Raw genomic sequence first — 16428 nt, forward strand, 5'->3', positions numbered from 1 at the left:
TGAATTTTCTTTAATGTATTTCCAAATTTTCCATATGAACTCAAATTAATAATCACTAAGTTAGTAACTTTAAATAAAAGAATTTAACAAATTCAACAAAAATGTTTAGACAAATGTTTTACTTGTAATAGATTAAAATTATAAACTCAAAAGCAGAGTAAAAGTAAAACAAACCCTAAAGGAATGCCAATGTTCAATACAAAATGAACATATTTTCATATTTTATTGTAACCAATTTCATTTACTAAGTAAAGCATATAATTATGAAATGTTATCAATTCAAATGAGTATTTTTGATAAATAATACTCCATAAGATTAAGTCAACAACCTATTATGAAGTGTTTTTTTTAATTTTTATCTTTTTATTATATACACTGAAAAGAATCCGAAACTTATAATCAGAGGCTAGAACTCAACAATGTGTTTGACATGGACAGCAGTGCCACTTCGGCTGTGACTCAGCATCTCTAACCCTCCCAGTGTCTTCAAATTACAAAACATTGTGATGGATTTCCACTTTTTCACAGGATTACTGTGATGACCTGATACAATATGGAAACTGTGTTAAGATTGCGTGATTGGGATCTGGTTTTGCCATAGTCATCTGTAATTGCTAATGGCAAATCACAATTTTTTAAAAAGTTTTTTAAATGTAACTAGTGAATAGAAAACATTTCCTGGCATATCACCCAAAATGGCAAATTCATGACACAATGATGGTATTAAGGTGAAACATAAATATGATTCAGTTGCATTACTCACATACCACCAAACAGAGAAATGGGTTCCATTGATAAGTCTGTGGTTCAGATCTAACTGATATGGCTTAGGTTATAAAAATTATTGCCTTTAAATTACTAATATTTTGAAAGCTAGAGAATTAACTATCAGAAAATCTGTCCTAACGTGTAGATACAAATGTGGCAGAAAGAAGAATCACACAATATCTACCTATCCAAGATCATGTAGCTCTAATTGCTAGTAGTTCATTTCTTTGAGATCTTTAGACTTTGCAGTATTTGGTTGAAAATATGACTGCAATGTAGTATAACAACACAGAATACAGTCACTGATGATAGTAGATAAAATTGACAACAAATTGAAATACTTGGACAAATAAGAGATGCATTCAAATACCTTGGCAACAAGTATAATAACGATATTAAAATTATGTACCAAGCTTTAATTTTTAACAGGGAAGTATGTATTAATACACAGGCAGTCTATGTAATATATGTATATAGTCTAAGAACACTGAAAACAATAACTACATAAAGCACTAGAATGAAACCACAGTTACCAACTAATGAGGGTAAATATTTAATAACATATATGTAACGCATCACAACTCACTCATGTAGCAACTCAACAGTATAAAAATATTTGACAATGAAAGCAGACAAGAATATTTGTGAGCAATAGCAGTTGTCCCAATTACTGAGATTACTGCTCATAAACTATTATTATTTGTCATAATTCTGATTATGATTCATATTAATACTGTTTCGGCTTCTGTCTCTTTGTCCTGTCCCTGGCTTGTTTTCTTTGACCTACATTTAAAGGCAGTACTCTATCCAGTTCCCATTTTTCTGTTCTAGATAGACAAGGCCCCATACCCTGAACCTCTTGACCACTTTACTTTTTGCCTTTTGCCTTAAACCTGGTAAACATGGTAAAGTAATACCCTAGTTCTGTGCTGAGCCTCAAATTAAGACTTCAGGCTAACCAGTTCAAGCCTGTTGCCAGAAACCCACCCAGGTAATGCCCTGGACCCCAATAAAGCCTTCCCCCCAAAAGTCCCTCCCTCTTGCTCTCTACCTAATAATTGAATGCACATATACTGGACACCTACCTCTTTCTGGTTGGCCCTGTGATGCATGTTGCTCTCTTCTCTGGGATCTGTGTATAATAAACTTAATCCTTTTGACACTCCAGGCTGAGTGCCTTTCACTGTGCCACACCTAACTATACCAACCTTAACTTAAATATTTCACTCAACAAATCACATTAAATTTTTTGTTATACCTCATTATCTGGGGTCCTATCATATTTTGAAGATGGGGCAAAGTACATTGCAAAACCTAATTATTTCAATTTTAAAAAGGCTATTCTAATAATTGAGTAATGAAATGTACTTAAAACAAAATAATAATACATATTTTCTTATTTTGCCTTGCTTTCTAACAGCTTCCACTGAATTATGTAACAAAATAATATTACGTTTATCACTAGCATACCAGGAATTTAGGTGAGAATTTTTCATTGAGTCTTAAGTTTTGTTTGCTTTTGCATTAACTATAACATATTACCCCCAACCTTAATTAAAACTGATACTGGAGTAAAAAATAACAGAATGTGAGAGAAGAGAAAGTCAAAATCAGGTCTAAAATATTCACTTGATCCTTAAATAACATAAGCTTGAATTGCACAGGTCTACTTATACGTGGATTTTTTTCAACCAAACAGATAGAAAATATGGTACTCGTGGAATGCAAAACTTGCATATATGGAGGGTTGACTTTTTGTAGGTACATATGTGGGTTCCACAGGGCCAACTGAGGGACTTGAGTATGCATGGATTTTGGTATACTTGGAGAAGGTCCTGGAACCAATCTCCTGTGGCTACCAAGAGACAATTATATAAAGATTTATACATTTGAAAAATGATACTTCACACATTAAGAAAAAGATAGAATTCATCAGTGACTAAACCAGATGTACAAGCACAGGTTTTAGGTCTACAATATCTACTTAGAAGAATGCCTGGTGTGTACTCAACAACCCATAAAAAATTGCTGACTAAATTCAGTGAAAAACAAAAAAGAGAGAAATATTTTTTGGTTCTCACTCACATGGAAACTTAAAACATAGCTGTAGGAAAAAAGCAAAATAACAATTAAAAGGAAGTCAGTGTGGCGATTCCTCAGGGATCTAGAAATACCATTTGACCCAGCCATCCCATTACTGGATACATACCCAAAGGATTATAAATCATGCTGCTAGAAAGACACATGCACATGTATGTTTATTGTGGCACTATTCACAATAGCAAAGACTTGGAACTAACCTAAATGTCCAACAACGATAGACTGGATTAAGAAAATGTGGCACATATACACCATGGAATACTATACAGCCATAAAATGATGAGTTCATGTCCTTTGTAGGGACATGGATGAAACTGGAAACCATCATTCTCAGCAAACTATTGCAAGGACAAAAAACCAAACACTGCATGTTCTCACTCATAGGTGGGAATTGAACAATGAGAACACAGGGACACAGGAAGGGGAACATCACACACCGGGGACTGTTGTGGGGTGGGGAGGGGGGAGGGATAGCATTAGGAGATATACCTAATGCTAAATGACGAGTTAATGGGTGCAGGACACCAACATGGCACATGTATACATATGTAACAAACCTGCACGTTGTGCACATGTACCCTAAAACTTAAAGTATAATAATAAAAAATTTAAGAAAAAGAAAAATGGCAATTATTTATCTCAATTCCTTTGCATAAGTCTTACTAAGCAAAAAAGAAAGCAAAACATGACATAAAGGAAAACAGAAACAATCCAACTATACAAAAAGTATGCTTTAAAACACAAAAATAATTAAAAGAAAAATGATAAACTAAGAAAATATATGCTATATATATGACAAAGGGTAATTCAAATTTGACAAATCAGCAAAAAAATTCTTAGAAAAAATGGTCAAGAATGTCAATAGGCAAGTCACAAAATACATACAAATGTTTGATAATCCTGAAAAATACTTATATGTGCTAGTAACGAAAGAAATGCGAATGGATACCATGATAAAATATCATTTTAAACTAAACAATTACCAGAGATTAAAATAAACCATAATAATTAGCATGGAACCTTTCCGAAAAGCAATCAGAGAATATAGATAATATAAAGGTATATTACATTTTCACCTAATATTGCACATTTATCCCAAGTCAGTTATCAAACATGTACATGTACATGTAAAGGGAATTCTATATGTTATTAATAATAAAAAATTGGGGGAAATATCTAGATGCCATGGCTGATATTAATTGCTCAGCACTTTCCAATTTCTCCTTCTTCATCTTGTAACACCACCCCCGCTATCCTTCCCAGGTTTCATCAGATGACATTTTTATAAGGCAGCAGCTTGCCTATCACATAAAAGACAAGGACATGGTGCTCGTGAAATGATTCCAACTGCACAGAAAAGGACAACCTCCTTGGAGATGGAAGAGAGTAAATAAAGAAATCTGGATTTGTAGGTGACTTTCCAGAGCGGTGCTACCTATCAGAGCCAGGCCTCCTGCTAATCTTTGTGCTATATCAAGGGAGAGAAATAAACTTCTATCACATCTGGGTAACTAATGCTCAATTCTCTTTATTACAGCTGCTTAGCCTCTACATTAACTAATATTAACAATATAGGATAGCCTAAATAATTTCATTCATATGGTGAACATTAGTCAGCTAAAAATCTGAAAATTACATAACCCCCAAATATGCAATTAATCTGAAAATGCTTAGGATATGGAGATCATTTACAAATCAGATTATTACCTATGTATTTGAATTCTAATTTAGAGATAGGAAAAAATATGAGTGAAAAGAGAACAAAACAGCAAAGTGTAACAACAATTTGTTATAACTATATAATGCAAATACAGATAACTTATTTTCCTGATTTTCTGTGATAACTTTATATATTTTTTGATGGAATGTTAAAAAACTGGGGAAAATGTTATAAGAAAAAAATAAAATTCTGACAGAGAAATGCCATCACTACACCAAATGAAGAGATGACCACACCTGAAGACGTCAAGCTCTCAATGACCCAGAGAGGTGGAAGAGTAACAGTGAAAGCTGCAGTGCTGTGAGCAGAGTGGGGGCTTAATATATATACTTTTAGGTTGGACCACAGCAAATATATTTTTCATGAAACCACTTAGTAACATTTTATATACACTATTACTGAAAAAGCAGGTTAAATTTTGGCCCTAGTTTTAACGTCTACCATTATTCACAACATATTCAACAATATTTCTAGGATTTTGCTACGGGACTTTTAAGCAATTATTTTTTCATGATGAACAATTTCAATAAGGACTTGTTTCCTTTCCTTTCATGTGGCTGAAAAGCTGATGAGATATTCAACCCAGAAAGTTCTGTGAGTTGTTCAGCTTGTTTGAGCAGAAGATTGGGACTTACTGAATGTAGTCTCTCACCTAACGTAATGGAAAACCTAAATAAGTGAATACAAATATAAAATAGGAATTCACACAATTTCTTAGGTGATAGAAAATTACAAATTCAAAAATAGATAATCTGCTTTTCATGCTGACTTCTTTACTACTATGTAATACTTTTTATCGAGTTTTCATGCAAAGATAAAAAAGTAGACATTTGCAGAATTTATGATTCCATCTAAACTTCCCAATCCAACTGAGCCTAAACACTTTAGAACATATTTTAAAAGTGTCAACCAATGACAAGTGCAAAGAAACTTTAACATTCTATTCTAAGGATTACATTAAACTTTTAGAAGCCCTGACTTTTCAGTGACTTCAGGACCATGCAGATCAGAATGAATAAATTCTTACTGTCCTGAACACAAGGCTAATAATTAAGGTGACATCATCCTTTACCGACACCACTCTGAGTTCAATTCTCACTGAGCCAATCCAGACAAAGATGGATTAGTTGAATATCCCACAGTAGAAATAGTCACAATTAAAGGTAGCTGTAAACTTAGCAGTAAGTCTGTGTGGATTCAACTGGTAAGTCCCAATGTTCATATCCACATAAAAATAAATGTCGTTGGGTGGCAGTTTATCCCCTGGTGGAGATAAGCTGACACTCTCAGAGGATGGTTCTTCTGGAGCATTCTTCTTTTCTCTGCATCTCGTGTTTTAGAAAAATACGTGAAGGAAGACAAAACCCCATCTTAATGAGCACATCTCCTTTTTCCTGGCCAGCTCTACATGTTTCAGAATGAACACCACTTGCTCAGGGAAGCCTCGTAACACCCTACCGCTGTCCCACGTCTGAATTAGGTGTTCTTGCTACATCCACCCTCATCAGTTTACATAATTTTACCATGGGCTTGGCATACTTTATTGCAACTGCCCATTTTGCTCCATGGAGAACAGAACTTCTTCAATCTTGTTCACTGTTTTGTCCAAAGCAATTAACACTATTCCTGGAATAAAATAAGCACTCAATTGTCAAATGATTGAATGAATGGATTGATGGATAGACAACCAATGCCAAAGAAATGAGAGGGCAAGACAGACCCACCATTTCTTCATCTGCTTTCCTGGCTAAGACCTCAGTTTTGCATTTAGAAGACGAGGAGTAATTAGTTAATCACTACTTTCTCACTGGTGAGCTTCAGGACTCACCAAAAACTAGTTACTACCTCTGAAGGCAGGACACAAACTGTTCTGCTCACCGCCCCCCATACTACATTTTCAAATCTTGCTTATGACTTTTTGAATAACGAGAAAAAGATACAGGAGTACTTTTCACCAGTTTTACAAAGGTTCACTCGCTGCCTCTGGACTCTAAGAAAAAGGCTTATTTTCTTGGCTCTTTGTTGGAGTGCTATAAGCTAAAATCTGTGGGCATCAAATATAAATGAATATTTGAATATATTATTCATATAAGGATATAATATAGTCTTTCATTATTTTCTAGATGTTAAGATAATCTCCACATAAAAGCCCATTTCTAAGTACTGAACCTGCTAAGGTAATTTAAGAAAGTAATTAGAAGTTAGGTAAACTTAGTAGTACATTTGAACCATGACTGTAACTATAACTTTTCCCATATACCAGCTGGGTTCCCTTAAGTCAGGAAATCTAGTTGCACAAGGAAGACCAAGTAGGACTCAAGTGCCAAGAGTTGCCTTTGGATCAATCACAAAGTTGAGATGATAAATTTGAACTTCTCATCCAATTTCCCCATTATGAAATTTACAGACTATTTCTTCTTTATATTCCAAACACTTTGCTACCAAACTGTGGTCCCCATCTGGCTATAGCATTTTCCATATCGGTCCTGATTTTCTGGTTGATGATTCCACTATGGAAATTGTTTTTGAGCAAAATGTTACAGAAAACAATTTCAGCTGCTGAAGAAATTGATTCTAAAATATCTTGTTTCGATTTTTCAACCTTAAAAATCTAGAAAAATAAAACTTAATTTTGAGTATCTAAGAAAATTTTAGATCATTAAAATTTTAAACTCACAGGTGGGAAGCATGTAGTTCAAAATGCAATGTAACTTTTTTTTTTAGAGGTGGTGGTGAAACAGAAGAATGACATTTATACCTGGTGTTTAATGTTAATGGCTGATTATAGTCCTAATTCACTGCACAATTTCTATCATCCCACAAAGCTACTGCCATTGAAGGGATGTGAATATTTGCTAACACTGCCAACTCAAGTATGCATATTCTAATAATCTTCTAAAATACTTTTACAAGAGGTACCTAAGAAAAAGACCTTATTACATTCTACTTGAGACAATTGAAAACTTCAAATATAGTGGAACCAGTTGGTAGAAAAAACTCTCAAAAAAAATGAGGCCATATCTGGATGTGAAAAGAGAAGTGGAAAATTGAGGCAATTACCCAGGTCTTTCAAGATAAGAGAAGCCTTTAGCAAGCCACTGAAGCAAATACTTTTTCTTTTCTTTTTTCTGTCCTGAAAGATATATATAATTGTTTAAAGTTCCTATTTCATCAAACTTGCACTAAAACAAATTTAAACACCTGACATTTCAAATATATTTCAATTGCAATCTGAGTTTGTCAACTTTAGGAATGTGGAATGAGAGTAGAAGGCTCTGATCTCCCTTACTTCCTGGTAATTGCAATACTTAAGAAGCTCTAGGCTTAGAAGGCACATGGAGGCAGCTTTTCGGAGCAAGAGATCTTGCTAAACGCCTGGGGCTCTATCTCTGGGAGATTTAGGTGACAAGCATGGGCTTTTGAGTTAGGCCTACATTCCAATTCATTTGTCTGTTTCTAAAATAATGTCTTACTTTCTGGTTCTGCATGTCTTCATCAGGCAAATGGTACCTTACAAGCTATTTGTTAGTGATGAGTAATTACAAAATAACCAAAGCCCTTAATACACTCAGAGATAGCATGGGCTTGGTAAAGGGAGCTGATGGTCTCAGTTAGTTTGGGACTAGCTCTGGTTACACCTCATGGCCTATACATGCATAAATAAGTACATTTGCACAGTTCTAAACTGAAAATGCATCAGCTTTCAGAACCAACCAACGCTTGTAAGCCCCCCCACTTTTATGTTAGCAGAACTCAATCCCTTTCATTTACAGCATATTCAATGCAGCTACACCTAACATAAAATATAACTTTATCTGCTGCAAACATTTTGAAAGGATGTTTAATTTTCCTTGTTAACATGTAAACTTAAATTTAGTTATGATTTGATTTCTCGGTAATCATCAGTACCATCTTGTGATCTGAGTAAATGCGATTCTATAATTGTTTTCAAAACGTGAACAATGTTTATTGTGACTAATAATTTCTGAAGATTAACATAACAAACATATTAATTTTGGCTAAGACCATTTCTGAGTCACAAAAAAGGTAATCAATGATCATTTGTCAGACTTCTGTTTAAACTCCAGCTCTAGCACTCTGAGCTGTGTGACCTGCATAAACTACTTGGCCCCTCTGAGCCTTCTTTAAAATAGGCATATATCATCACCATCTCTCCCTCCTTCAGCCATGTGTTGTGATGCATACATGAGAGAATGTGTGTGTAGGTACCCTGTTAATGTGTGAGTATATTAGTATTTGAATGAACACGTGGAGCAAAAACAATAATAGCACCCTCAAAGTCAAATTGAGATTCTTGTTCCATTTTTCTCATACCCTTTGTAGTAAGTACTAACACGGAGTATCCTGGGTTGGGAGAGGAGGTTATAATAAGACCCCACATCTACCCATACTAATAAGTAAAGTAGCAGATGTAAGGCCCTCCGGGATTTAAGTCCTGCCTTGAAGATGCAGAACAGGGAGGTCAATGCTACCTATAGTGAGAATTTCTTTCCTCTGCAAAGGTAAAAGTCTCCAGATACAGGGGCTCTTCCCAGATTATAAGTCACCCTCCAGTAGCCATTTACACTGTAGGAGGAAGGGCCCCACAAGTAGCCTGCTCTGGCTCCCTGGAAACTTCTGTGGCTTTCATCAGAGTTCTGAAAGTGAAACGAAGCCAGACATCCTTCCAGGGCCAAAATAGTTCGGAAACAAAAATACGCTGTGCGGCAAGCCCACCGAAGCCAAGGCAGCTGAATAAGCACCCAGCTCACAGCACAGGAAACCAGGCTGCCCTGTAAATAAAATTAGTGTAATGAGACTCTGTCGCCATCCCATGTCTGAACTGAAAAGTGATTTCTGCCAAGCCCTGTATCCAATCAGATAATCATCTCTCTGAACATGCATGGGACTTCTAGCTAAAGATATTTCAGTTGAAATTCAGAGTACTCATGCACTAAAATAATTTTTTTATAATTATTCTCCCTGGAATTCTAGGATAGAGAGGACTTCTCCCATTCTATGATTTTAGAAGTTATTTATTCACACCAAACGCCATTTTAATTGAGGAATAGTATGAGTGTGCATATACTTGAAGGAGAAAAGCAGGAAGAGAGATAGAGAGCAAGAAAGAGAGAAGTTTTCATTGTCTAAAGTATTTTTTATGGTTCCCAAACTAATAAAGAACTAATGATTTAGATACCATATCTGGTCCCTTTCCAATAGGGCATCCAATGAGAGTTGCTCTCAAAGGATTGATCCATAAGGAAAGCAAATTCACTCATATAAACAAGAACAGGATTAAAAAATTGTTCCAGGAATGTCACAGCTGTGTCTCAATAAGCTTGGCTGTGTATGTAGATATTTGGTTGGATTAACATATCCCACTACGTGACCTCGCTGCCTCCTATGGTCTGTGCAGTGAGCAAGAGAGAGGCAATCAACAACAGGTAAAGATACTGTATGTGCTCCTTGTTGCTGAAATCAATGACTAATCCTGCATGGTAAGGACAAATACAAAGTCAGGGAATCTGCTATCACTGCAGAATGCCTTTTATAATATTTTTCATTGAAAAACTTCTAATAATACACCCAGCTATGGTAGTCAATGTCCCATAGAAATACAACAGATTAGCTGGTTGACCCCCTAACGTTCGATTAATTCATCCCTGCTCCATGTATCCCTCTGAATGTGTTCTTATGTCTCTTTGTGTTTCAGTGAGCTGGCAGTCTTCTTTTTCTTTGGTTACTCTCCATGGGAACTAGGTCAGGGATCTACCCACTGTGGACTCCAATGAATGGTCCCAGTTGATTGATTGTCTTAAGCGAAACTTGGAGACATTTTAAGAACACTGGAAGGATGATGGTTTGGGACATGGCACAGTTTAGCCTCAACTAAGTAGAACATTAAAAAAAAAAAAAACACAACTTTTGGACTGTTTAGGACTAAAACTTGTTAATAGGATGGGTAGAAGAAATGATTGCAGAAATTTATTTTTTGTTTTTCTGTTTTGTTTTGTTTTTTATGTGTAGCTGGTAGGGGAAAAAAGAAAAGTATAAAAGGGAATTTTCAAGGTCTCTCACCCTAGGTTGGAAAAGGGAAAAAGTGGAAAGGAATGGCAGATTCTTGCATATTCAAAATAAATCTTTCTACTCTCTTGGTAATATGAGGTACAGTGCTATAAAGCTTTTGCTCTGAATCACTATGGATAAATAAATTCTCTAAAGCTTTGATAACATGAGAGTGTTATCTATGTGACAGGATTTTTGTAAAGATTAAATGAGATAAAGCACACGAAGTGATCACAAGTTTGTCCCACAACGGGTAGGTGTTCAATAAATGTAGCTGAAATTACAGTATTAATGCAGATTGTAAACTTGCCCACTGCCTACACACCTAGGCTGTAAAAATTTGCATTTACAGTCTGCATAATACCTAAAATGAGAATATAAAAATCTTACTCTAGTTATTTAAAAGCATATTAAACTGTACAAATTTGAAGTTTTATTCATCACTAAAGCTAATTCTAAGGAAAGTTAAAAGAAAGAAACTTCTGAAGAATGACAGCAGTACAAAGCAACAATCATAAACAGAGATAGAGCACGATAACATATGTATGTCATGGTTAATGTCAATTTCAGCTAAGATTTGTCAAAGAATAGCAAGCCAAATACATTTAGACTTCCCTAAATAGCTCTGTTTACTATCTTCACCCAGACATCTTATAATATAAGAAGGGTGATTTTAAGATACTAAAAGTTTGCCTTTGGAGTTAAAAAGTAAAGACAAACAGAACCTATAACCTCATAACACCTTAGGCTTAGAAGTCATTAGATTGCCTAATTCAACTCAATATTACCACCATGTAAAAATCCCTACATAGAGCATTGTCAGTTACACACCTGAATATTCAAAATCACAGGTGTTCATTGCCTCCTAAGGCTTTCTACTCTAATTTCACACAATTCTAATAGTTAAAAAGTTCTTTATGCTGAATTGAATTCCCCATCCTTTTAACAATTTCTATTACCTGTTGGAACAACACAAAATTAATCTATTCTTTTTTCTACATAAAAGCCTTTTAAATATAGAAAGATTATTATCAGGGTGTCCCTAAAATCTTTCTCCCTTAAGACAAATATCCCCAGTACCATCAGAGATTTTTGTTAGTTGTATGTAAATTCTCCAGTCACCCTTTTCTTGAATCAGTGAACATCTACTCAATACCACACTCTGGTGTGAACTGAGAAAAACAATATAGGATAGGAACACTGGCTCCTGTGGACTTGACATTAACACACTATTAATGCAATCCAAAAGGGTATCAGAATGTTTTAATAGCTACATCACTCTGTTGGCTCGTAAAGAGATTTGCTTTGTATAAAAATTTGCTCATGTTTATATTAAGATGGGTCCAAAGTAGTCTTCCTATTTCTGTTGTTTTTTTTAACCTAAACAATTGAATTTGAATTTGTCTATGTTAAAGTTGTCTTGGTTTTAGCTGTTTATTCCAACCAGTCTAAATTTGTCTTGAATTCTATATTTATTATGTGATCCTCCATTTCAAAGCATTTGTGTAACTTTTCAGCCCACATCCAAGTTGTTGTGCAGCATTTTAAAAGGGACAGGGACAAATACAGGACTGTGAGGCTGGGCATTCGTATGCCACTTTCCGGGTAAAATCTCATGACCCACATTCTTTATTCACAGCTCTCCAATTTGTCAGCAAGAAATCAGTAAAAACTGTTCAATGACTTGCTCAAATTTGAAAAGACTTTGCTTTTGCTTTTTAAATCACCTAATCCCAAAGTCTAGAACCCTACCCAAAAAAAGGAATCAAGAGTAACTTGTATGCCTAGCCTTTTAAAATACATTCTGAAATTTAGTGGTTGCCCTTTTTCTATGAACTCAAAACCATGTGTTTCCTGACTTGTTTATTTTGCCCAGAAATTGTTGTCAAATTTACAAATCTGTCACATTCATAATCCATTTCTCTCTCCCTCTCTTTTTTGTAAATGGCCTAGTATAAGCTTTTCTAGAAGCTTATGCTTACTTTGTCATCTCTGCTCTTGAAGTTTGTCTCCTCTCCAGAGTGTAGTTTATCTGGGCTTGATATTTGAAATTATTTGACATATATAGGTATCTTCTTAATGTGGTCTTTCCTTTCCTGGCCTTCCATATATTCTTATTAACCTTTATTCTACTTTCCAGTTGGGCAAAAAATGTCAAACGAAAAATAAAAATAAAGATTTCTGTCTTTCTCATGTCATTTGTTAGTATTACACCATATTTCCAGCATGCTCATTCCGCCTTCCTTTCATGTGAATACAACTATGTTACGATTTGACAGTGAAGAAGGTTGAGGGAGAAACTTATTCCAAAACCGAAATCCTTAAGGAATTTTAAATTTTTGCTTTTAAAAATCTCAGTATTTCTTTTTTAAAAGGTATTGTTTACATTTTTAAAAAGTATATTTTTTACTTTTGCAGTTTATTTCTAATTATAAAAATTATATATATATATATACACTCTGTAGAAATTCTTGAAGAAAATTATATAAGAAAGCAAACAAGTAACAAAAAATACCTCAAAATCTATTATTCGACTGACATCCATCCCATAGTCCCCACTTACCTGAAGAAGATACATTCCAAGACTTCCAGTGGATTCTTGAAACCTCAGATGCTATTGAACCCTATATATACTACGTTTTATCCTATATGTAACCTATGATAAGGTATAATTTATAAATTAGACACAGTAAGAGATTAACAATAACTAATAATAAAATAGTACTTTATAACAATATGCCAGCATTTCTACTCTTGAACTTTAGGACCATTATTAAGTAAAATAAGAATTACTTGAACACAAGACTACAATACTGAGACAGTCGATCCGATAAGAGATGGTTACTGAGTGACTCAGAGAGGTAACATATACAAGAGCATAGATATGTTGGCCAAAGGGATGAGTTACGTCCCAGGCGGGATGGACTGGGACAGCACAAGATTTCAACACATTATTCAGAACAGTGAGCCATTTAAAACTTACGAATTGTTTATTTCTGGAATTTCCCATTTAACATTTTTTGGACTTTGACTACAGGAAACTGAAACTTCTTAAAGTGAAATCACAGATAAGGGAGGACTACTGTATAGATTCTAAAATATAAATAAAAAAGAAATACTGGCTTTAATTCCATGATATTATTGAGCTCTCGGTGTTCAAGTCATTCATCCTTTCAATGTTCTCGCTTCTGATTTAACCAGATGCTAGAGCTACAATAAGAACTAAGAGTTCTAGACAGAAAGTACCCATTCTTTGCCCTCAAGAAGTTTATTAACCATTATATAAACAAGCAAACTAAAAACTGAGATAGCTTGTAGAGCAAAGTGAAGTATGGGATATCAAGAGAAATCCAAAGAAACAGTACCTGAGAGCCTGGCAGAACATGGCCAGGAAACGAGGCTCTAGTTATAATCCTAAATGAAGGCTCTTGGTTGAATATTCTTTCAAGCCACAAAAACATCCACAACATTCCTTTTTCAGTCTGGATCACATCACTAGAAAAGCTCCTAATCCCCTTTCTTTGACCAGAAAACTCAGCCTTTCTGTTCTCACTATCATTGTGAAGATATATTTGTTTTTCCCAAAACCAAAAAAATATTTTACCACAGAGTAAGTAGTAGTTACATGCTCCCAAAACACAATATGTATTAAGGCACAAGAGCCACCTTTCAAGTAATCCTTGTTTTGATCTGAGAAGGATTCATTGCTGAATTTAGGGAAACGTTCTCTCCCCAAGTAATTGCAATATCCATCTAATTCCAGCTGAAACAAACTCCTGTCATTCTGCTTATTCACACACCTATGTGAGCAAATGTAATTTCCTTGAGATAAAGTGTGTTGGCTGAATTGGTAAGAAAGAAATAGGGAAAGCAATTACTCAAAAAAAAAAAAAAAAAAATGAAGAAGAAAAAAAGAAAAGAAACAAAAGGACCCTGCCTGTGCTTATTAGTTCTTTGGTAAAGAGCCATATTTTGAGTCAGTAGCTTGTGTGAGTGTCTTATCCTTGGCTTAGGAAGAAATAGGGAACAAATGCACATCTATGGAAGCACAGATAGAGGATTTCCTTTCAATTAATTAGTATAGAATGTAATGGCAGCTTTACATATATTTTTCCATAAACATGGAATAATAAAACATCTATTTACTAATAGGTGCAGGAAAACCAGCAAAGATGAAAATATGACCTTTTATTATATGCAACATGTATTTTTGGCTGGCCAATTTCAGAAGACCCTTTCTACCTTTGTGGAATTGATTGACAATAAATATTAGTAGGAAATAGAACCTGCTCCATTTATAGAAACTGACAAAAGACATAATTTCCCAGCCTACTTCGTAACTATGGAGAAAACATGGACCTACCTTTTATGAAAAAGACGTACCTGTCGGCCAGGCGCAGTGGTTCATGCCTGTAATCCCAGCACTTTGGGAGGCCAAGGCAGGTGGATTACCTGAGGTCAGAAGTTCAAGACCAGCCTAGCCAACATGGTGAAACCCCATCTCTACTAAGGATACAAAAATTAGCTGGGCATGGTGGCGCATGCCTGTGGTCCCAACTATCAGGAGACTGAGGCAGGAGAATTGCTTGAACCTGGGAGGCAGAAGTTGCAGTGAGCCGAGATCACGCCACTGCACTGCAGCCTGAGTGACAGAGCAAGACTCCTTCTCAAATAAAAAAAAAAATATGTACCTGTCAAAGGCATTGAGTCCAGATTGGGTTATGAGCAGCATTCAGTGCCAGAGGTAGGGAGGGTTCAAGATGGTGCACTGATATTCAATGGTAATAGCAAAGGCATCTTCTGCAGACTGATTGACTGGCAAGATTTAATTTTGGGTATCTACTTTTCATTTACTTCTGCATATTTTGCCAACCTGATTTTTCTACCTTCTAGGCAATTCAGTGAGTTACCTAATGTAGACTGAGTAACTTATTTTTCTGCTTAAGTTATCCACAGTTAATTTCTTTGGTTCACAACTCCACTAATATAATATTCTGACCAATAATTCTCCTTCTCAATCTAATCTCCAAGGTTCTATTATTTCATCCAAACCACTCTATGGCAATTTATCTTTTTAAATACACGATTCTCCTCTATGAAGTCTTTGAGGGCAGGCATAGCTCTTTTTTTTCCTACCCACTACCTACGAATATAATGCACACACACACACACTTCAAACTGTGTGTGAAAGTGAATGGTGCCATTAAAATCCTTTTATTGTTTCCCAGATACGTAATTCACCTCATCCTTGTAAATTGAAATAGACCACACTCTTTCATAGCTAGAGCTTTTGTTATTTGCTTATGAGTTTTTCTTCTTTTTCTATTAGCTTTGGTGCAAGGACTGGGTCTTTGTTAAGTTTAGATCCAGTGTCCAATACATAACTTATTGATGACTATGAACACAATTAATGAATAGCAGAGCCATGCCTAGAAATCATGTTAACTAACTCTTGCCTGTATGCCCCTCAGCCTCTGAGTAGCATCATAACTAGCATGACAATCCCTTAATTTCTAAGTAAAGATTATACCACCACCTTGGACGGTTGGCATTTAGAAGCAAATAACCCTCATATAAAATATTTTATCCAGTTGTCTGATGTTACCACATAGGCCTTAAAGGACTAAAGTGGCTCAGTATATCAGATTCTAGAAAAACTGGTTGAAATTGGCCGGGCGCAGCGGCTCACGTCTGTAATCCCAGCACTTTGGGAGGCCGAGGCGGGCAGATAACGAGGTCAGGAGATCAAGACCATCCTGTCTAACATGGTG

General features: G+C 35.4%; 1 protein-coding gene across 1 annotated transcript in view; it reads right to left on the reverse strand.

Moving 5' to 3' along the window:
• Positions 1-16428, reverse strand: part of RBMS3 (RNA binding motif single stranded interacting protein 3) — a 1708877-nt gene that overhangs the window by 1131390 nt on the left and 561059 nt on the right. The gene's annotated exons all lie outside the window — the stretch shown is intronic.

This window comes from Symphalangus syndactylus, chromosome 1 (assembly GCF_028878055.3).
Source record: "Symphalangus syndactylus isolate Jambi chromosome 1, NHGRI_mSymSyn1-v2.1_pri, whole genome shotgun sequence".
Lineage (NCBI taxonomy): Eukaryota > Metazoa > Chordata > Mammalia > Primates > Hylobatidae > Symphalangus > Symphalangus syndactylus.